Source organism: Phocoena sinus, chromosome 12 (assembly GCF_008692025.1).
Source record: "Phocoena sinus isolate mPhoSin1 chromosome 12, mPhoSin1.pri, whole genome shotgun sequence".
Lineage (NCBI taxonomy): Eukaryota > Metazoa > Chordata > Mammalia > Artiodactyla > Phocoenidae > Phocoena > Phocoena sinus.
Genome location: NC_045774.1, coordinates 16,496,864 through 16,518,960, shown reverse-complemented (window position 1 = coordinate 16,518,960; position 22,097 = coordinate 16,496,864). Strand labels below are relative to the sequence as shown.

The window sequence follows — 22,097 nt, the reverse complement described above, 5'->3', positions numbered from 1 at the left end:
GCCTGACTGTCAAGTATTCCATCTGCTGTTGGTCACGTATCATCTTCCCTGCTTTGTATACATCCCATTTATTGCTTCCCTGGGGCCCATCATGTAGGAAGGACTTAATAGGATTTACTGCATATGCGCAGGGAACTTAGCGGCCTTACCAGCATTTCTTCAGCACCTAAAATAAGTTTTTTAAAAATAAAATAACAGGATCTGACACATAGTAAGTGCTCAAAGATTATTTGTTGAATAAATGACTAAATGAATATTGGATTGATTCACAGTTTGATAAATATATGACCATGTCAGTGTATCCTTCTCAAAGTTTTTTCCATTCATATAAATGTGCACATCTGTATTTTATGTACAGGTCTCTCAGTTGCCTCTAGGCCATGACTGATGATTAGCTGATTTTTTTTTCTGGATTAAAATGGATGCTTAGTTGTTATCAGCTAAGTAGTTGTTGCCTCTACGGACCGAAAGGCACTTCCCAGGGCACGGCAGGTCTTGGAGTTCAGTCTCTATTATAGCTGATGAAATTAAGTTACACCAATTTAATTAGACTAATATTTTACTATCAAAAGCAAAAAGAACACTTTTGCTAGGTTTAGCTGCCTTAGCAAATAGTACTTTAAACTTGAGGTCTATAAACACTTGATTATTTATAAGTACATAAAATGTTATCGATAATCCAACAAAATTTAATTTTTAGAAGTGTTTCTTCTTCGTGAAAAAGTTCTTCTAACCTGGCAAAGGGCATTATTTGCTTCATACCCTATTCCTGAAGACTACTTTGGTTTCTACTTTTCATCCAGTATCAATTTTAATATTTTGGCTAAAAGATACCTCAAGTAATCCTCTCTAAATGTTATTAGTGGAAGTCAGGCTTCTGCAGAGCAAAACCTGTGTTTAATTTATTTGCAAAGCCACATTTAGCATTGCGAATTTTAAAATTCAGTCAAAATAAATGATTTTACATCAAGGGCTGAATTAACACCAAGTTTTCGAAAGGCTTTTTTTCTGAGAAATTCAAAGCTTCTCATTAAGTCTACAGTCTTCCAAAATTGTGCTGTTCCCCAAGATGGCCTTATTAGTCCCATTTTGCAAATAACAAAATTGTGGCAAGAAGCAATTAAATATCTTTACCAGGGTCTATTGGAATGGTGTCATACTGGGTAGGCCCTTGACTTATGATCACACCATCACTGGTAAATTAGAAGAGGCTACAAACAAAGAAGGAAGAAAAAAGATTAGCAAGGAGGAAGGCAAATGTAGGAACAGGATTTGTCATCAGGGCCCTTTTAACATGGGGTCCCAGGTAGTTGGGAGGGAAAAAAAAACAGACCTTAATTAATCATAGTACCTTTTAAGGCAGAAAAGAAACATAGAGGGCTTCCCTGATGGCACAGTGGTTAAGAATCCGCCTGCCAATGCAGGGGACACGGGTTCGAGCCCTGGTCCAGGAAGATCCCACATGCCGCAGAGCAGCTAAGCCCATGAGCCACAACTACTGAGCCTGTGTGCTGCAACTACTGAAGCCCATGTGCCTAGAGCCCGTGCTCCGCAACAAGAGAAGCCACCGCCAATGAGAAGCCTGCGCACCGCAATAAAGACCCAACACAGCCATAAATAAATAAATTTATAAAAAAAAAAGAAACATAGAGGTTATCTCATCTCATCCACTCATTTAAGGAGTTAAGACTGGAGCGTGAAGGTTGGAAATACCACATGGAGCTGCCCTCATTATGATGGTGTTGACTGGTAAAGGCTAAGCTAAATCAGATATTTATCAGAGAAAGGAATTTAGAAATAGAATGTCATGAACAAATTTGTGAAATATAGGAAAGTCTGAAAGGGTGTATGTTAAGTTCTGGAACAAATTATAAAGCCCGGAAGTGATGGCCATCTCCTAAACTTTTCCAGTCTGTTGCTCACCAGTCTCCTTATTATGACAGCCTAGTTCAGTTTCATGCTTGTGCAGAAAGGAGGACACAGTCCATCTCAAGACGACCCAAATCACCATGGTGGACCCCCTGTCACCACCCCGCCACACACACACACACACACACACACACACACACACCCCTACACATACTCACTCACACCCTCTCAGTGACTGAAATTGACGGCTTTTTTTTTTTTTAATGTTAAACTCTTATTCCTGGGTTCTTTTCTTTAATTATAAATAAAACTGGTAGGTCTGGCATTTTGTTACCAGCATCTTTTAATGAATGTACTCATCCACGAGGTTATGTACGTCTTGTGCATAAATGTTTGGACTATTTATATTCTGATACGGTTAATTCATTCTCTCTTTCTTTCAACAAGTATTCAGCACCTACTCTGTAGCCAGTGCTTTGGCAGATACTGAGAATGCAGTACTGAAAAACACAGGTGTAGTTCCAGCTTTCATGGAGTGTATAATCTGTCAGGGAAACACATTAAACAAGTGCCTGGAAGAGGTGATCAGGCTGTGGGAATAGTATGTACACAAATCAGGAGTCCCAGGTACTACAAAACTTATATGGATGGAGTTTTAGAAGGCAGGGCACAGGGGTATGCTATGCAGATGGAAAGGTGGGCAGGGGCAAATATGTCATAAGTATGAGGCTTTATTCTGAAAACAATGAAAAGTCTGAGACAGGTCGAATTGTGGTCAGGGAGGGGGGCATGACGTGACAGGATCTGCATTTGAAATCCTGTGCAAGGGGAAGATGCTTGGAGTAGGGCAGGGTAAACTATTTTGGTTTGGGATAGAATTGGCATGGTAGAGGAGACTGATAGGAATGAAAAGATTCAGACACATGTCTGAGGTAGAATCAGCCATTGCTCCTTGAGTGATTGAATGTGGAGCTGGAGGATGAGGGGAGTTAAGGAAGATCCTGGGTTTCTGGTTGGAGCAATTCGATGGAGGGTACTACTGTGGGTGGGGAATACAGGTACAGAGGGGCGGGAGAGATAAGTTCTGCTTTGGATATGCTGAGTTTCAGTTGCTCACGTGAATGGAGACAGCCAGCAGTCAGAAGAGAGGGCTGGGCTAGATTTATAGAATTGGAAATTATCAGTATCCAGAGAAAGGGTAATTATATGTACCTATCTGCATATATCTACATCTATATCTATATTCCACGAGGGGTGAGATCATGTCTGGAGCAATGGCGGTGCTCACTGATTATTTGCTGACAGTTGTTGAATTGAAGCCATTTGGTGAAATCAAGGATGAGGATAAAAAGCCTGTGGGTCACCCATTTTTTAGCACTCTTTGAGGAGTGGGAAATAAGAGCGTCAGTCCCAAGAAGAGGATAACATAGAGATGTGGCATCACAGAATCAGAGGGAAAAAGTCTTGAGAAGGGAGGATAGTTCATCATTGTTGGAAGTGGCTAGGAGGGGCAAGCAAAAGAAAACTAGAAAAATGGAGATAGTGATGGAAGTGTTGGTCTGCATTGCCCTGGTGAGGTAGGCAGAGGCACCCCTGGGTTGATAGTCATCGTCTCTCCTAAAGAGGATGTTCTGTCTCAGGATCACTTTACCAGGGGAAGAAGTAGGTCCTCAAGGGCAAGGGAATCCCACATCACTCTTCTTTTTAAAAAAATAAATATTTATTGAGAACTTGCTATATGCACAGTCTAAAGTGACTAGCATGCTAAGTTCCTCTGAGAAGCAGAAGCCAAGATGAGATTGGACATGCAGAGATTTATTGGAAGAAATGCTGGTGAGGGAAAAGGGAATTGGAAAAAGACACCATACCTGCTGTAGGTCTGACCCCCGTGAAGAACAGAGAGGGAAGAATTGGGTAGGCAGAAGCTCAGACTACAGTGCAGCTCTAATAAAGTTTTGGCCAAGCCAGTGGGGAATCTTCAAGCCAAGGTCATCCATCGGAGGAGTCCTGCAGCTTGCAGGAATGGACCTGCTATAACCTCCCTGCCAGTCTTTGGCTTAGAGCAGCCCGTGGCCTCAGCAGGAATGAGGTGATAGACTCAGAGCAGAGCATCTCGGACCATTGGTCACTTACTCTCCCGACAGCAGGAGAGGTTCATACCTGCCACACGTACATTATCTCATGTAATCTTTACAGCATCCCTCTAAGATAAATATTATTATGCCCATTTCACAGATGAGACACTAAGGACTACAGAAACTATGTAACTTGCTTAAGTTTTCACAACTAGTAAGAAGTAGAGCCTGGGTTTCAACCAATGGTGCTCTGGAGCTGGCTTGGACTGGCTCTGAGCAACTGTTAAATTTTCAGGAATTGTGCTATTTAGTTGACATCAAGATGGTGGCTTGAATTTGGCCATGGTAGGCGTATTCACACCATGGAAATCTGCAAATGCTATAAATCAGGTCTTTGTTTTTTCAGGAAGGGTGGTTGTTATACATTTACCACTGATAGCCACTGATGGCAGATCAGTGGTAGATCATGTGCCACCGATCTGAATCCAGGTCATCTGACTCCAGAGTTGCCCCTGCTGAATAAGTATTTACCTTCGAGGGTAACACGGATGTACGTACATACCTCTACTGATGATTAGGGATTGGTAATCTATGAAATTATGTAAAATGTTGGGTCTGGTACAGTTATATCTGTTACCACTCATATGAATTCCTGCATCTTACATTATAAAGGCAGACACTACTGGAAAGTGTGTTTCAACCTCAAGATGACCTCTGAAGAGGACTGTAACATCCATTACAGCCAGTGATGTAACTGATGTTCTTCCTGCCTACTTCTACCCACAGACCAGAGGATATTAATTACCTGCCTGCCTGGCCACTGGCAGCTTATTGCGAAATTGTTTATCCTCCCAGCTCTGCACTCTCCAGCCTGGGAAATAAAATGTGCGTGCTGCCTGTGTCATGTGCTCCAGCGTCTGAGAGCACAGCATCCGTAGAGAACAACCCAAGAAAGGTTAGGATGAAAAGAAGCCCAGGGACTTTGGCCACTGTAGAAAGTAATGTGCCCTCGGTGTCCCTGAGAGTCAGAAGACGCAGGTTTCAGAGTCACTTCAAACTGCAAAATATGAGAGCTACTAAAAAATATTTCTAGTGCACATGACCCAGCTGAGGAAGAAGCTTATGCCGGGAAGCCTGCCTCCAGATGAAAAAGCAGGTCTGTCATGACAGCAGGCCCTTGCCCTCAAGCAAAGCTCTTTGAAATCTTCTGACATTGCAAAAGAATCTGTAAATCACCACTTCTGCACCACTTCCAAAAACGTTTCTTCCTTATTAATTTATTTAAAAATACTTTTTAGGGCTTCCCTGGTGGCGCAGTGGTTGAGAGTCCGCCTGCCGATGCAGGGGACACGGGTTCGTGCCCCGGTCCGGGAAGATCCCACATGCTGCGGAGCGGCTGGGTCCATGAGCCATGGCCGCTGAGCCTGCGCGTCCGGAGCCTGTGCTCCGCAACGGGAGAGGCCACAACAGTGAGAGGCCCGCGTACCGAAAAAAAAAAAAAAAAAACACTTTTTAAATAAAAAGTAAGAGAGAGGCCCTTTTCTTGGCACTTGGGACCATCAGGGAATAGGACACAAATTGCTATTGCTGTGAAGCTCACGTTCAATTTTTTTTTTTTTTTTTCTTTTTTGCGGTACGCGGGCCTCTCACTGCTGTGGCCTCTCCCGTTGCGGAGCACAGGTTCAAGACGTACAGGCTCAGCGGCCGTGGCTCACGGGACTAGCCGCTCCACGGCATGTGGGATCTTCCCGGCCCAGGGCACGAACCCGTGTCCCCTGCATCGGCAGGCAGACTCTCAACCACTGCGCCACCAGGGAAGCCCCATGTTCAAGTTTTATTCCTTGCTTCAACCCTCTTCATCTTCATCGCATGTGTATGTGTTCTTTTATCAAACGTGTATCATTCAGCCAAACAGGCACTGGGCGTCTGCTCTGGGCCACGTGCGGTGGTAAGGGCTGGGGAAACAAGATAGACTTTGCTCTTAGAAATACAGTCTAAGGGGAGAGGCAGGCACATAGCCCTTGGGTCCTAACACCAGGGCATTATCTACAAGCATCAGTGGATGGCTGTGGAGGTCATGTCTGGAGGCTTCCTGGAGGAGGTGACACGAGTTGAGTCTTGCTGAATAAGTAGAAGGCAGCCAGGCGGAGAGGGAATAATTTGAGACAGCTTGCTGCTTAGGAGGAACTAAAGACAGCAAAGGTTGCTGGGGCATAAAGGATGAGGCGGGAACAGGGACCCAAGGTTGGACAGGTAGGCAGAGGCTGCATCATGATGTCAATTCCCTGGTTAATTTCACTTATTTAAAAAACAGGACAGCCTAAACTTCCAGACGTTCATTTCGGCTGGTGTTCTCCATGGAAAGACAGGCAGGAAGCCAGAGGAGCCCGCCTCTCTGGTCTCTAACCTGCAGGTGTAGACCTGCGAGGTGATACACTGTCTCATGCTCCCTGCCCCCTCCCAGCCACGCCCCAGCCCTCTGCACTTCAACACTGCAACTCGCCTCTTTCCATTGCCAAAATCCACTCTTCAAAGGACACCTCTGCCTGTTTCCAAGGATGCAGCTAGTTGGTTCCTCCTCCACATTGCCCTGCTTCCGGCTAATTCATGGTAATTCACTGGCCTGTCAGTCAGCAGCTCAGAGCCTGCACTCTCTCCCACCCACATTCCAACACCCTTTTACCACCAGTGAGTGAGCCAGGAGTGAGCTTTACAGCCACTTCTGCTCCTCTGGAATGGCCCTTCTAGAAATGTAGGAACCTCATCATCCTCCATCAGCCAGTAAAAATGGGATAATAGGTGTTCAAAGGCTTTGAAAATACAAGAAACGTGTAATTCACAGTGTTCTTGTTATCATTTGAAGCCTCTAGACTTCTAAAGAAGCAATTTATGGCTTTGTGGGAACTTCACGAAGGTGGGGTTCTTTGACCTCAGTAAGTGCCCCCAAATAAAAACCTTGGTTAAAAAGTTTAAAAGGTTCAAAAGGATTTAGGACAGTGAAGGGAGGGAAGAACCGAGGTGGAATATTGAAGTCAGAAATTTCAGGGCCTTCCCTCTGTGAAGGAGTAGCTAAGCCACAGCAGAAATCCAACACCTGGGTCTCCGTTACTTTTTACAAACTGCATTAGCATTTTACCAATACTGTAGACTGATTTGACGGAGGGCCACGGCATTAAGGGGAAAAAAAGTAACCCATGAGACTCTTACCAAAATAATGGATAAACAAAAGTGATTGGTCTTTATCCTCGTTCAAATAAACTGAAAACAACTTAGATTGCGTTAATAGAAGCATCTGTTCTCACAACAGCAAATGCAGATTATGTGTCTCCAGCTCTGTCCCGTGTCTTTCCAGGTTAACAGATAAGTTACTAAATTAAGGCAGCCACGTTTACTCTTCCAAAACGGGACCTGTAAAACTGAGACATCAAATCCCAGCCAGGGCCATTGACCATTCTCATTTGAGAGGTGAAGGCTTTGTCTAATCTTCACATCTCTTCCTCAAATACAAGAGTTAATAATAAGTTGCCAGTTCATATGGTAAATAACAAACTTTCCTGAGCTTTGGGTAATCAGTGATTTTTACTTTATTAATTCCACTCCTCTCCTTTGTAATGTAGATGGAGGAACATTTAAGTCAATGAAATGCAACTAAAGAAACAGGGCCACTTTGTGAAGAAATTTCACACTTAAATATAAAAAGAAAAATATGTGTGTAGGGTAATAAAGTTCAAAGACCGTTTGCTTCCTTTGTTCTTTTTAATATTTTATTTGGAATTTGGCATTAGAGTCAGGACAACCCACAGTAACCAAAACAGACCTTTCATATAAAAAATACTAAAAAGGGTTATACACCAAATATTTTTCTTTTTATCTATTATATTTTAATTCCTTATATCTTTTATTTTAAAATATTTATATTTGTGTGGCAGATTTAGGGTTGCTTTTTATTTTCCTTTTTTCGCTTAACCGTACATTCTATAATAAACTATGGGTTGATTTTTTTTTTTTTTTTTTTTTTTTTTGCGGTACTCCGGCCCTCTCACTGTTGTGGACTCTCCCGTTGCGGAGCAACAGGCTCCGGACGCGCAGGCTCAGCGGCCATGGCTCATGGGCCCAGCCGCTCCGCGGCATGTGAGATCTTCCTGGACCGGGGCACGAACCCGTGTCCCCTGCATCGGCAGGCGGACTCTCAACCACTGCGCCACCAGGGAATCCCATGGGTTGATTTTATAATAAAAATATTGAAGGAGCAAGGCTAAGCTTTGACACCAAGGAGATCTTTCTTGCTTTGGAATTTGAATAGTTAAGCAAATTAGTGCATTAAGATTGAGAAGCCAAAGAAAACATTCAGGTACAAGTTAACTGGATGCTACTTCTCCATTTACCTGTCTGACCTCGTTCACATGACACCAGGGTGTTCTCGTGGATAAAATTATAATCCCAGATATACAGACTTTCAGATTCATATTTTCCGTCTTAGCGCACAGAAGCTTTACTTTGGGGATTTTGCAGAAAATTCTTGTGTTTCAGTCATTTGCCTTTTCTCTGTGAAAGCCAGTAGGGCACAGTAGTAGGGGCTGATCATCCCCAGACCCCCAGAGAACAGTGCTAGGAGGCTCTGTATTCATTGATTGAGAAGTTCTTTTAAAGCACCAACTTCTTTCTAAAACAGTTTGGATCAAATAATGAGACTGGCTCCGAACCACAATATTTATAAGAGGTGTAAATTTGAAATCTGCAGTGATGTTCTTTTAGGAGTCTGACCTAGAAGTGGAAAGAGGAGGATGGGCCAAGTTTATTGAGTAGGGCCTGGAACTGATGGTACTTCCTCATTCACTTGAGAAATGCTGGCTGAATATCTGCTCCGGGCCGGGCACCCTTCAAAGCCCTGGGACCGCTCTGAACAACACAAAGTCCCACCTCTCTTGGAGCTGATACCCTAGTGAGGCGAAACAAATAGTAAACAAATAGATAGACAAATAATAGGCAGTAGTCAGGTGGTGATAATTGTCCATGGATAAAGTCCAGGAGAGTCTATGAACTCCAATAGAGGAAAAAAATACGTCATTATTTTCACTAACTTAGCATTTCCTTCATTTTTGAATATAGGCAACAAACTATAGCAGTATTCACAATACCTATAACGTCACCAATAGAATTCATTTCTGTTTTATATCAGTTACTCCTATTGGAGATCTCTTTAAGTAACCATTCACACTACCATAATACCTGGATTGATGTGATGGTAGATATTAGACCCACTGAGAAATCTTGTTATTTAATATTTTAACAAGCACATATATTACTTACCCCGACTTTTTAGTATTTTGATAAATAATTCAATATATTTGGTTTTCTTTCTACTATTATATGTTTTATTTTACACATTCAAGCACATTGATCTGAGAAGTGGGTCCTTAGACTCCACCAGACTGCCGAGAGGTCAGTAGCAGAAGTGCTTTATGCAATCTTCCCTTATCTCCTCACAGAGTTGAAAGGGCTGAAATTGAGCACAACTGATAGTTTTTACTGCTCCTTCAAAGACATTCTTAAGTTAAAAAATTTTTTGAAGTATGTGCAGTGGTGAAGAGTACCACGATATCTAGTCACGTCTGGTCCACTGTCTTTTCTTTTTTTAATTAATTAATTAATTAATTTTTGGCTGCGTTGGGTCTTCGTTGATGCACGTGGGCTTTAGTTGCAGCGAGCGGGGCCTACTCTTTGTTGCGGTGCACAGGCTTCTCATTGCGGTGGCTTCTCTTGTTGTGGAGCACGGGCTTTAGGCGCACGGGCTTCAGTAGTTGTGGCACGTGGGCTCAGTAGCTGTGGCTCACCGGCTCTAGAGCGCAGGCTCAGTAGTTGCGGCACACGGGCTTAGGTGCTCCGCGGCATGTGGGATCTTCCCAGACCAGGGCTCAAACGTGTGTCCCCTGCATTGGCAGGCAGATTCTTAACCTCTGCACCACCAGGGAAGCCTGGTCCACTATCTTGATTCATGCTAATGAGCCAACCACTTATCACCACCGTTTTGCACCATCAGTGCCAATGTTGACACCATCAAAAATACAAATAACACCTTAGTATGATTATGAAAATAGTTTTGATCTTGTGGACCCCTAAAGGGTCTCAAGTCCCGCCAGCAGTCTGTGGACCACACTTTGAGAACCACTGTGCTAGATTAAGTGTCAAGTACAGAAATCCTTTTAAGCACTTGAAACCACCAAGGGGACTCTTATTTGCATAAAAATATTTGTTGGTGGTTGTTGTAGTTTGCTCTCCAACTCTTTGAAGTGGAATTTTTTAAATCTTGGTAAAAAATAATCTTCTGTTGACAGTTTTGGATGGGCCAGTGCTGTAGTACAAGTTAGGAAATACATCTTACGGCAGAGACATACGCCTCCTGTCCATATCCAGTACGGAGGGTCTTCACCTCCTTCATGTCATGAACCGCTTTAGCAGTCTAGTGAAGCCTACGGACCTCTCAGAATAATGTTTTTAAATGCAAAACAAATCATACTGAAATACAGTTATAGCCCCAGACCCCTTTGCGAGGGTGGGGGAGTGTCTGTACTCTGTACTCCAAGTTAATAACCACCTGCTTCCCTCAGTCTTTACTGGCAAGGAGAAACAGCTAGGGATGACATTTGTTTTTTAATGCATTTGTTTCCATGTCAGTTGACATCTTAAATCCCCAAATTCTGACTATCAATGAGATAGATTTAGACCTAACAAGTCCAGAGCAAGAATGTAGCATAAGGAGAATGATTTTCTCCTCCACCTTCTATAGGACTGAGCAGCACATACCTCCTGCTAAATCCTGACTCTCTTTAAAGGAGAACTGTCGTGGGCTGCAGAGAGGAAGGTCTTGGGCACTGTCTCCCTAATAGTCTAGGACTACCGAGGATTCTCTAATGGGACTTTCTAAAATGTTGGTTACTCTTTTTGAAAAACGGTAATCGTTTCATATCAATAACTCCCTTCCTTTTCTCTGCTTCTTAAATCAAAGCAGCATCCTTAGGCTTATTGTACTTTGAGAAACTATCTAGCCCTTAGTGCTAAAAGTGAAGAAGCAAAGAATTTACAGTATGGTTACCGAAAGAGTGAAACCAATCATAACCCCCTGGGGAAATTTTCCACTCTTCTGGTGAAAGCTTTGAAATCCACTGTATTTAGTCTTGGAATTAATAACGGTATTCTAGCATTGTGACCTCCTCTGATTGTGTTTTTTCTTGGGCTAATATTGAAATGAATTCTTATTCTTTGACTTAAGGGTGGAGAGGTAAGTTGGTGATTTGAAAATATCCCGAGAGTAGGAAGCCAGCCTGCGCTTTTAAATTTGCCACAAATAATCCACCAGGTGGCTATTCACCACTTCGTCAGTCAAGGGTTTCACTGTGGTCCTAGTAAGTCTTTTCACGACGGGAATCATGCTCCTTATAAACCACAGCTCTCCTTCCGGACCCCACTACTAAGCTCTTTTAGTTTTCACCCTGCTTTCCTTGTATTTCTCACTGCATAGCTTTCCTTCTAGGGGTGAGGTGAACTGTCAAGCCCTTGTATTTCCACGACTGCTTTATCCAATGTTGCTGAATCCTTGATAGCCCTTAATCAATGCATTCAAAAACAAAACCGCCTATTCACTCCTATAGTTCTCTCACCCAGTCAATTCTTTTTTTTCTCTTTTTTTTTTTGCGGTACGCGGGCCTCTCACTGTTGTGGCCTCTCCCATTGCGGAGCACAGGCTCCGGACGCGCAGGCTCAGTGGCCATGGCTCACGGGCCCAGCCACTCCATGGCATGTGGGATCTTCCCGGCCCGGGGCACGAACTCGTGTCCCCTGCATCGGCAGGCGGACTCAACCACTGCACCACCGGGGAAGCCCTCCCAGTCAATTCTTAGTCACTCATGATTACACCGTCTTAAGAAACTGCAGTTCCCAGTTCATCTAAAATAATCATTCTGGCTCTTTAGTTTCAATTTCTCTTTATTAAACCTGTTGTGGATTCTGTATGACCTTCTGAGTTGGGACTACAGGGCCACAGAAAGGAGAGGCTGTGAGCCTTCAAAGATCTACAGACATGTTGTTTATGCCCTGGATAACCAGAAGTTGAAAGTGTGACTTTTGTGGTTAGATTTGGCCTCTTAGGCCAAAACTATTAGACTATTGGATGTGAAAGAAAGAAAAGGGAATTCTAAACCTCTTCAGCTGGGAAGGCAAAATCATCAAAATTCTATGAGGTTAAGACAGTTTCTGTGGCTTTTAGAAACTTGTGTGGCCCAAAGGAGTCATAAATAATTTTTATGGTGTAAAAACCCTTGAAGGACGTACTTGGTTTCCCAGGAATTCCTGCCATTCTTACACTCACAGAGTCTCAGGTCGGTGGAGAAGCTCTGTTGGAGCCTGATTTGTCTGCCTAGTACTACCTCCAGGAGACACTGAACTGTGTGGGGACTTAGCCTACTCCTGAGGCTTCTTTTAACAGGTGAAATGAACAGATATGAGGTGAGTGATGCATTTCTTTCCAGTTCATAACTCAACTTTGAAGTAAAATCTGCAGTGGTCCTTCAGATCTCTGGCATAAGTTTTACCGGCATCTTTTCTTTCTGGTGTTGCACGGAAAGCAGTCAAGTTAAAATGTATTTCCATGGTTTTATTAAGATCTAGAGTGGGAAAACTGTAGGCCCATAAGAGCCACTGGCAATCCACTCGAATGATATCATACTACCACCCCACAGAAAGCCCACAGAGTGGTGACCTATTTTTCTATGCGACTAGGTAGGAGAGAGGGCGGTGGATCTCTCCATAAACCTGTCCTCCTGCTTATTTTAAGGGCTTGATCAGCATCTCAACATTAGTCGTGCTAGAAGGACAGAGAGTCCTATTGACTCTGTGCTTCCAAATAGAATCAGCATAGCCCCCTTTTGCAAAGATTGCTGCCATCTTTGTGCTGGGCCGAATGCACAGGGCAGAATTGCCCACAGGGGGCTGGTTAACCAAGATAGCATTTTCAGAGCTCACGGCAGAGCTGCTGGTGGCAGAGGTCCAGCCACATGGCTTTTCTGGGCCTTGGAGACTAGAATCACAAAGCCCCAAAGTCATTATTCCTCTAAGTGGAGCCCAAATCTGGAATGTACTTTTTCTAGCAGGGAGTGGGTTAGAGGTCATTTAATGACATTTCAGTCCTCCAGATGTCTACTAAAAAAATATATCCATAATGATATATCTTCATCCACAATATCATTTAAGGATTTTCTGATTAAAATGCACCAGTACTTTCATTCTGCATTTCACTCTGCTGCTGAATTTTTTATGATGTTGTTTATTGAAAAACAGCAGTGTCTTCTGAAAGCTTTTACCAGATTCCCATGGTGATTTGCTAGGCATAGCACAATTCAAATTAAAATCTCATCATCTTCAAAGGCTACTCTTATGAGCTATAAAAGAGCACCTGCCTGGCCCTGGGTGGGTACCATCATACAGAGAGGAGACAGGAAGCTTTCCTTCCAGAAGAGTCTACATAATACTAATTGAGAAAATGTAGAGGGAAGATTATGCCATTTTTGTGTTCGTGGTATACTTCACATATTGGAACTTTCGGCGACACACTTGAAGCAATTAAAAGGTTCAAAGCAACAGCATTATAATAAAGTCCCTGATGCAATATATTAATATCTTGCAGGGTCTGTAATAAGAATCCTCAGGAATCATACTGTTCGAGGTCCGGCTTAAACTGTGCTTTGGCCTCTGACATCCTCATGAAGCAGAAATGATCACATTTCAATAAACACGTGACCTTGCTTTGGCATGGACTTGACATTTTACCAAGCATCTTTCCTCTGACTCAGCAAGGTGCACTCCCCACATCCATCACACACATTTCTGCACTCCATATTCTTTCCAATAGAACTCCCTGAAGGAAAAAAAGCGTGAACAGCCCATACAGGACCCCCAAGCGAGATGGTATAGAGATTTCGCTCTCCCTTGGCCCCAAACACATAGCAATGTTAGATAAGAATATTTAAAAAGGAAATCCAAAGAGGGTCCCCATGCCTGGAACAATACCAGAGTGATGAGCCGTGGTGAAATCACAGGCCAGCTGAGCTGTGGTCCAGAATGGGGCAGCGGCAGCCAGCCATTGGGCTCCCTGTCAAGATGGGGGCCAGCACCAGGCTCAGTGCTTTCAGGGCCTCAGGTGGGGAGCCACACTTCCCTCACAGCCAAGCAAAGAAAGCCAGACAGAATGACTGCTGACCCATCACTGGGACTATGGCTTTTAAAGGGCAGACCTAGAGAGGTGGTAGAACAAAGCCACAGCCTATGAACAGAATAAACAAAGTTAAATTTACATTCAAATATTTGAGAGTAAAACTGCAGGGTATCAAGGAAAAGGAAGAAAAACAGATGACCAGTGAAGGAAGCATAATTAGGCTGATAGCAGATTTCCCATCAGCAACAGTAGATACCAGATGACAGCAGAGTAATACCTTCAGAGTGCTGAGGGAAAATAACCATCAACCTAGGATTTTATATCCAGCTACACAATCACTCTATAGACTTTTTCAGACATAGAAAGAGTTAACCACTTAACGACTTCACTAAAAGGATCAAGGATCATTAAAAGATGGATTATGAGGAGAAGTAAGGAAGGTGCAGGACACAAGATGCAACAGTGAATATAGCCATTGATTAACACCTGTTGGTAGAATGAGTTAAACACTGAGTGCGAAGAGTTTTTTGTGTTAAAAAAGGATTAGATTTAGACAACATTGATAAGATGGGATGGGCAGTGTTTAATGGATAATTAAAAGTGCTAAGATCTTTCCAGATTCAGGAGAAATATAGAAAGACCAAATTACTTCAGACTTTACTAGAGAAATATTAATCAAATTTGAACGTTAAACATTTTTAAATGACTCTTCCATCAGCTCATCTTTCTGACCATTTATGAATGATTTCTTAAAATTCTGCACCTCTCCTCAGTACTTCTCAAGTAATGAGAGTATTTTAAGCTGCATTGTTATCGTTTGTACTTTTTAAGCTGTCAGAACCACATATCTGGGGGAAAAAATCTTAGAACATTAAAAAATGTAAGGGTAATTGTGAAAATAGTAGAAAGAAAATCTTTAGATTCTAAAGCAGAAGAAGAAAGGCAGGTGGTATTATTAAAAACTTTAAAAACCAACAGAAAAGAAAAAAAAGAAGCAGAGGAAAAGAATAGCAAACAAAACACAAAGAAAGATGCAAAAATAAATCCAAATATATCAATAATCATAATAAGGTAAATGATTACATTCATCTGTTAAACAGGGAGAGGGAGTCATCTGTTGAAAATAGAGACTGGAAGTAAAGGGATGAGAAAAGGTCACCATTTAAATGCTAAAAAAAAGTTTATAAGACAAATTTTAATATAAGGTAAGAGCATTAATAAAAAGGGAACCACATACAAATAAAGGGAACCACTACCAAGAATATATTCTATATAAATGTTAGTAAAGTTACATTTTGTAAACTACAAGTAAAGGGAGACAGGCACAATTATTTGTCAGCTACTTGAGGCCAGGGTGCTTACCATGATGTCTTATGTACAGTAGATGCCTTAATTCATAAAATAATTAAAGGACCTTGGCATTGGTTTGTTGAAGATTTCAGCTTGATTTATTTAAACACAACAAGCAACCGATTTTGAGCTACTCCAAATTAAGAATCTCTGAAATCAGATTGCATTTGACCATATTGTAGCATCATAGATGTAAACTTTATGAGAAAATTCTAGTTGAAAGTTTAAAATTAGAATCCCAGGTGAAGTTTATCATGTGTTTCATTTCTAATAAAGAGCACTAAAGGATTGATAGCCCTCCTCTACCTCTTTTTCCTGAGTCTTCCTTCAGCTAGTCACTGAATTCAGTTCTCATAATTTATGATTCTATAAAATTTATGCCTGAAATTTTTTGTCGAGATGGACTTTCTTAAAGTGTCCCACTTGTATAAAATTTAGGGTATCCAGTGGTTTCTTAAGTAACTCCCACTGGGGGCTAACCTCCGCTTAAAGATATTCTTTGTGCAAATATTCCAGACATTATATGTAGAAGGAAGGGAAATGATCGTTAGCCAAAAAAACTATAATTATGAAAAGGAGTGACTGATAATGTATTCCACTTTTACTTTTGAAAATGTTTGTACAAAACTGGGTTGGGCCCAGTGGTTTTGCACTAGAATCTGTAGACATTTATTTGCCTAATAAAATAACTGCACAATCTGGCAGAATTCTGCATACTTGGCAGCCCTTCCTGCCCAGGAGCCTGGAACAGCATTGGCCCAGCAGGTGTGGCTTTCAAAACGTTCAGAGAGTTGAATTCGGGAAGTCTGCCCAGCACCCCACCTGTGTACCGTATGCCTTCCTGAAGGCCACGTTCGTGCCCAGCTTGTCATAGGTTCAAAGGGCCGCTATTCATTCACAATTGATAATGAAAACTAAAATAATCAAGGGATTGACACTATACACCAAAATTATAATAAATTAAATTTCTCTTCAATAAAAGATGCCATGCATTTTTAAAGATATTTTTGACATTTAGAATATAGATACTCTATAGTGTTTAACACTGTTGTGCACATAAGAAACCTACTCTTCCCCTTGCTAGCATGGGCTTGGTATCCCCTCTTTCCTTAAAGGGTGAGATAGGGGGAAGAATAGAACTCTCAGCAGCCTGGACCCTAGGAAGGAGAGGAAGAGGAAAAATGTTTTCTCATATTTTTGGCTTTTTCCAGAAGGTGCTCTTTAATCATAGGACCCAAACAGTCATGACCCAGCTAGTAAGATCCGACTTCCTGGGCCCTACAATCAGAATCACCTGCTTATATAGGGCAAAGGGAGGGGCGGTGTGATGGGGGTCATGCTAGCTGTTCCAATACCCTGAGCCTCTGCGTGCTGGCCTGAAGCAATGATTTTCAGATTTAGAGCCTTGTTATCAGCTGAAATCTTATACAGAACCCAATACATAAACCCAGGCAAAGCATAGCTCTTCCGGTTTTGGTAGGGCTGGGGGGTGCTGGAGCCCTGCCCATCTGGCACAGCCCTCACCTCACCATGGACCGTATGTGTAGCTCAACTTTTCCTTTTACTGGAACTCCTTAAATCCCTCCTTTCTGGGCCCAGGATTAGCCATAGGATTGGAGGGGGCTTGATGACGAAAGATCGTGGAATGAATGAGAAATATACTAGAGACTTCACTTATTTTGTCTTACTAGAGGAGCAAAGTCCCAGGACCACTCTCAGTTTGGTAAGAGGGGAGAGGATTGTTTTAAATGGGGACTGTGGATGGTTAGGAGGCTGCAAAGCACACAGTGTAGGTTGTGTGTGCTTTGTCTACCCAGAAGGCTCACCAGGAGTTACCTTGAACTTGCTGTCAGATCCTGAATTCCTCTCCAGCTTCTGGAGCCTTCCTTTCGCTACAGGTGGACTGGCATATATACTAACACTCGTCCTGCCAGGAATTCTGCCAAAACCTAGGCCCGCTATGGGACCAGGGGAGGAGGCAGAAGGAAATTCCAGGCAAGGAACCCAGATGAGCCAGGCGTGGAATTACCTTCTGGCCCAGTGTTGAGGCCCATGAAGGGCAACCAGGTTCTCAAAATCACCAAGGCTCCTCTTTAAAATGCAGGATGGACCTAGAGTCTGTCATACAGAGTGAAGTAAGTCAGAAAGAGAAAAACAAATACCGTATGCTAACACATATGTATGGAATCTAAAAAACAAACAAAAAAAGGTCATGAAGAACCTAGGGGCAAGATGGGAATAAAGACACAGACCTACTAGAGAATGGACTTGAGGACACGGGGACGGGGAAGGGTAAGCTGGGACAAAGTGAGAGAGTGGCACTGACTATATACACTACCAAATATAAGATAGATAGCTAGTGGGAAGCATCCGCATAGCGCAGGGAGATCAGCTCGGTGCTTTGTGACCACCTAGAGGGGTGGGATAGGGAGGGTGGGAGGGAGGGAGACGCAAGGGGGAAGAGATATGGGAACATATGTATATGTATAACTGATTCTCTTTGTTATAAAGCAGAAACTAACACACCATTGTAAAGCAGTTATACTCAAATAGAGATGTTAAAATAAATAAAAATAAAATGCAGATTTCTAGCCTTGTCCCCAGAAAAACCTGTTAAATCAAGCTCTCCGTTAAATCAAGGTAGGGTCTGGGAATTAGCATTTCTTAACAGGTGCCCTACTTGATCCTTATTGCCACTGCACTGTCACTAAGAGTCCTTCAAAGCTTTTGAACAGAGGGGTGAAGTGGATGAATTTGCATTTCAGCTAAGTTACTGCAGCAACTTTGTGTAGAATGTGTTCAGGGAGAAGAGATGAAAGGAAGAGATACTAACCAGCTGCGAAGGAGCTGAGCAGGGCCTGAGGTGTGGAATGGATGCCAGAAGGCAGGTTAGAAAACCATTTAGGGGTCAGGTTGCAGGGTCGGGCCACTGAATGACGGTGAACAGTGAGGGTGAGAGAGGACTCGGGAGTGAGCCCCAGGGATCTGGCTGTAGTGACTGGGGTTTCCTTTGGGCACTGAGGGCCCTTTGGCATTTGACTGGTGCGTGTTATTCATCACAGTCTATCCAGTGAAAATGTTACGGGAGAAAATCAATCGAACGTGATTTTGCTGTCTGATCAAAGTGGAAGAAGGTGAAGCCACTAAGAAAACCTAGAGGGTGTAAGTGTATGCTTTTAAAAATAGCACAGTTTAGAATAAATTTCAACCAAAATTGGCCTTTTTTTTTTTTTTTGTAGTTTTGGCAATTAAAAGGACTCAGTTGAATGTTCGCTCCTAGAGAATATCTCATTTCCCGAATAAATTGAGAATGTGGGGAGAATGGGGTCTTATGTTGAAACCCAGTCTTACAAGAGGGCTAGTCTTGGGCAAGGGGACACTTTGTGGGGTGCCATGGCAGCTGCCAAGATCCAAGGACCAGATAAGCAAATCGTAGATCAAGCACTGGCAAGCAGTCTGGCAAGCGGGCCAGGTTGGCTAAATCATCACCGTCGTGAAGACCTTAGAGCAAGTCTTAAAATAAATATTAAGGTTTTCGTTTAAAACAACCTTATCCTAGAAACACTGCATGGGAAGAAAAAAATGAAATCGCATAATCATTTTAAACTATATACGTACAAAGAGAGCTTCAGTGTAAAAAGGGGATTGTAAAACAACACAAGATAGCGAAGCCTAACTCCAAAAAGAAAACCATTAATTCTGGGGGGAAACCGTATGGCCCTGGGGGGGACTGGAGCAGAGCACTGGAGGAACAGCTGTGTTGACACTTATCACATTTGGTTGCCCAAAACACTGAAAGGTCATTCACTGAAGTTCTGGGTTCCAGTAAGAGTGGACTGTGTGAGTGGCCAGGAGCAGCTTCCCGAAGCCCCGCGTCCTTGAGCTGCCGGGAAGCAGACGAGTGTTCACTGTGGCCAAGCCGTAGGCAGCTGAGTGCGTGGGTCTTCACAGCTCGTTTCCTGCTTCCGCTTGGTCTTACATCTGAGTCATCTTGTATTTATGTCCTCCTATAGCATTTCCATAAGATGCTTGTGGCCAACACCATCCATCAACCTAATGGGCTCAAATGGAACTCTTTGAAATCTCCTGCGACATGCCTTGCTCTAAGAAAGGAAGAATTGTTAACAGTAATTCTTAAACTAGGAATTTATGTCTTCCCATAAATTGACCTTGAGAGGTTATTTGTGGATTCCAATAGAGAAACGTCTTTCCTAGGTCCCTGCAGTCCTCAGCCCTCCCCTTCCCCACCAACTGATGCCCTCTGCCCCCTCCTGCGAGCCCCAGGCCAGGATCTCTGGGAACAGAATCAGGAGTGTGTGTCTTGGCTTGTTCCTTCTGCCATTTGCTCATTCAGTCGCTGAGTATTTATTGCACGTCTGCTTTTTCCAGGAAGGGCGCTAAGCACTGGAGATGCAGTGAGCAGGCATCTGGGCCCTCCTGGAGTCACCACCTAAACAATTACACAAGTTCTTCTTAAAAGGCCACTGTAAAGTGAACTCAGAGAAGCGCAGGCGCTGTCAGAGTCTCTGCAGGAGGCTTTGGTGGGCTCAGTTGCCCCGCCCCTCGTGTTAATGCAAGTCTCTGGGGGGCTGACTGTGTGTGGGGCAGATCTCTGGACACCCCCTAAATCACTACCATTTTACTCAGCCATTTGCTGTGAAATCTCGACCTCAGAGGACAGACCCTCCTGACCACGCTGGCCGTGCCCGGAGTCTCCTGTGCTTTGCTTCCCACCCAGCTCCTAGCTCCCTCCCTCTGACCCCAGCCCAGTTCCTGGGTCACTCTGACCTAAGGCTCAGGTCCCTGGGGGAAGCCAACTGTCAGAGGATACCTGGAGGGTGAGAGAGGAAGGGAGGTCAGAGCATCCTCATGGCAAAGCCTGGTCACCCTCTATACAAGTTTTAGTTTGTTTTACAATGTGTAGATCTCCATAAACTTTTCTGATGATAAAACTAAAATATATATATTATAATTAAAGCTAACATTTCAAAAACATTTTATTCCCATCTTCCATTACATCTACCACCATAAATGACTTCTTTTAACAGTTTGGTGTTTATCCTTACAGATTTTTTTTTTTTTTTTTTGCGGTACGCGGGCCTCTCACTGTTGTGGACTCTCCCGTTGCGGAACACAGGCTCCGGACGCGCAGGCTCGGCGGCCATGGCTCACGGGCCCAGCCGCTCCGCGGCATGTGGGATCTTCCCGGACCGGGGCACGAACCCACGTCCCCTGCATCGGCAGGCGGACTCTCAACCACTGCGCCACCAGGGAAGCCCCTTCCAGATATTTCTGTCCTTATGGAAACACATTTTATTTTTATGTTGTCCTACATGTTCATATTGTCCTATAATTGACTTTATTTCATCTGAAAACTCATCACAGACACTTTTCAGGACAGTGCATGTAGATCCTCCTTATCCTTGCTGGGTGCCCAGTATTTCATCATAGGAATGTGCCATAACTGCTCTGTGAATCAATCCCCCATTAACGAACTGTACGTTCTGCCATATTTTGTTGTAATAAATCTTATAGCAATGAATAGTCTTATACATACATCCCTCTGTGTCAATTTCTTCTTAGAAAGGTATTTGGGGTCTAACATCGTGCATTTGTAATGGGTTTTCATATGCAATGAGGTGCTCTTATTGCCTTCACTTCATGCGTGGCTGGATGGGCTGACGTACACCATTCCACGTGCTTCTCGTATACTTCTCTCTGCGAACTATGCACCTGTGCTTCCCACAATAGGCTCAGGTGCTCAGCTGGAGTGTGTCTGTTCCTAAATCTCTTTATTCCGGTTGAATTTGTTACTGTAATTGTGTAGTTTATTTCAGTGGTATATAAACCAAAGAAGCACGAGAGGGAAAAGAAAATGTTGTTGAAAAAAATAGATATTTAAGTCATATTTTCCAACTTGAACTAAAAAAAAACCTTTTAATAACTAACCATTTACCCTAATGGTATTAGATTCAGTGGCTTCAACTGACTCATAAACTTCATTGACCATAGGACCATGTTTGCTGAGTTATATCCACTCTTAATTTGCCTTGCCAGTATTGTCCCTGAAGAAACATCCCATAGCTGTTTGGTTTGTTTGTAAATTGGGTTATCTTTTCTCCTTAGAAATACCTAAGAACCAGACATGTCTTATCTAGGGTATCATACCAATGTAATCTGCCTTGAGGAAAGAGGATTTTTAGCCCTTCTTTTCATGTCATTGTAAGCTCTAGTAATGCTGACAAAGACACTGCACTCAACCTCATAGAAGAGAAATTTTCTATCCAGAAATTCCAGATTTTCTATTTGAAAATCACAACTGTTGCTTTTGAAAGTGAGATAATGTCTATATGCAAACATCCGGCCACTTCCTAACCTAATATAACATTAGAAATGGTTTTACAGGGCTTCCCTGGTGGCGCAGTGGTTGAGAGTCCGCCTGCCGATGCGGGGGACGCGGGTTCGTGCCCTGGTCCGGGAGGGTCCCACATGCCGCGGAGTGGCTGGGCCCGTGAGCCATGGCCGCTGAGCCTGCGCGTCTGGAGCCTGTTGCTCCGCAACGCGAGAGGCCACAACAGTGAGATGCCCGCGTACCG

General features: G+C 43.2%; 1 protein-coding gene across 1 annotated transcript in view; it reads left to right on the top strand.

The window, feature by feature from the left end:
- UST (uronyl 2-sulfotransferase) overlaps positions 1–22,097 on the top strand; it is a 302,202-nt gene that overhangs the window by 214,277 nt on the left and 65,828 nt on the right. The window lies entirely within an intron of this gene.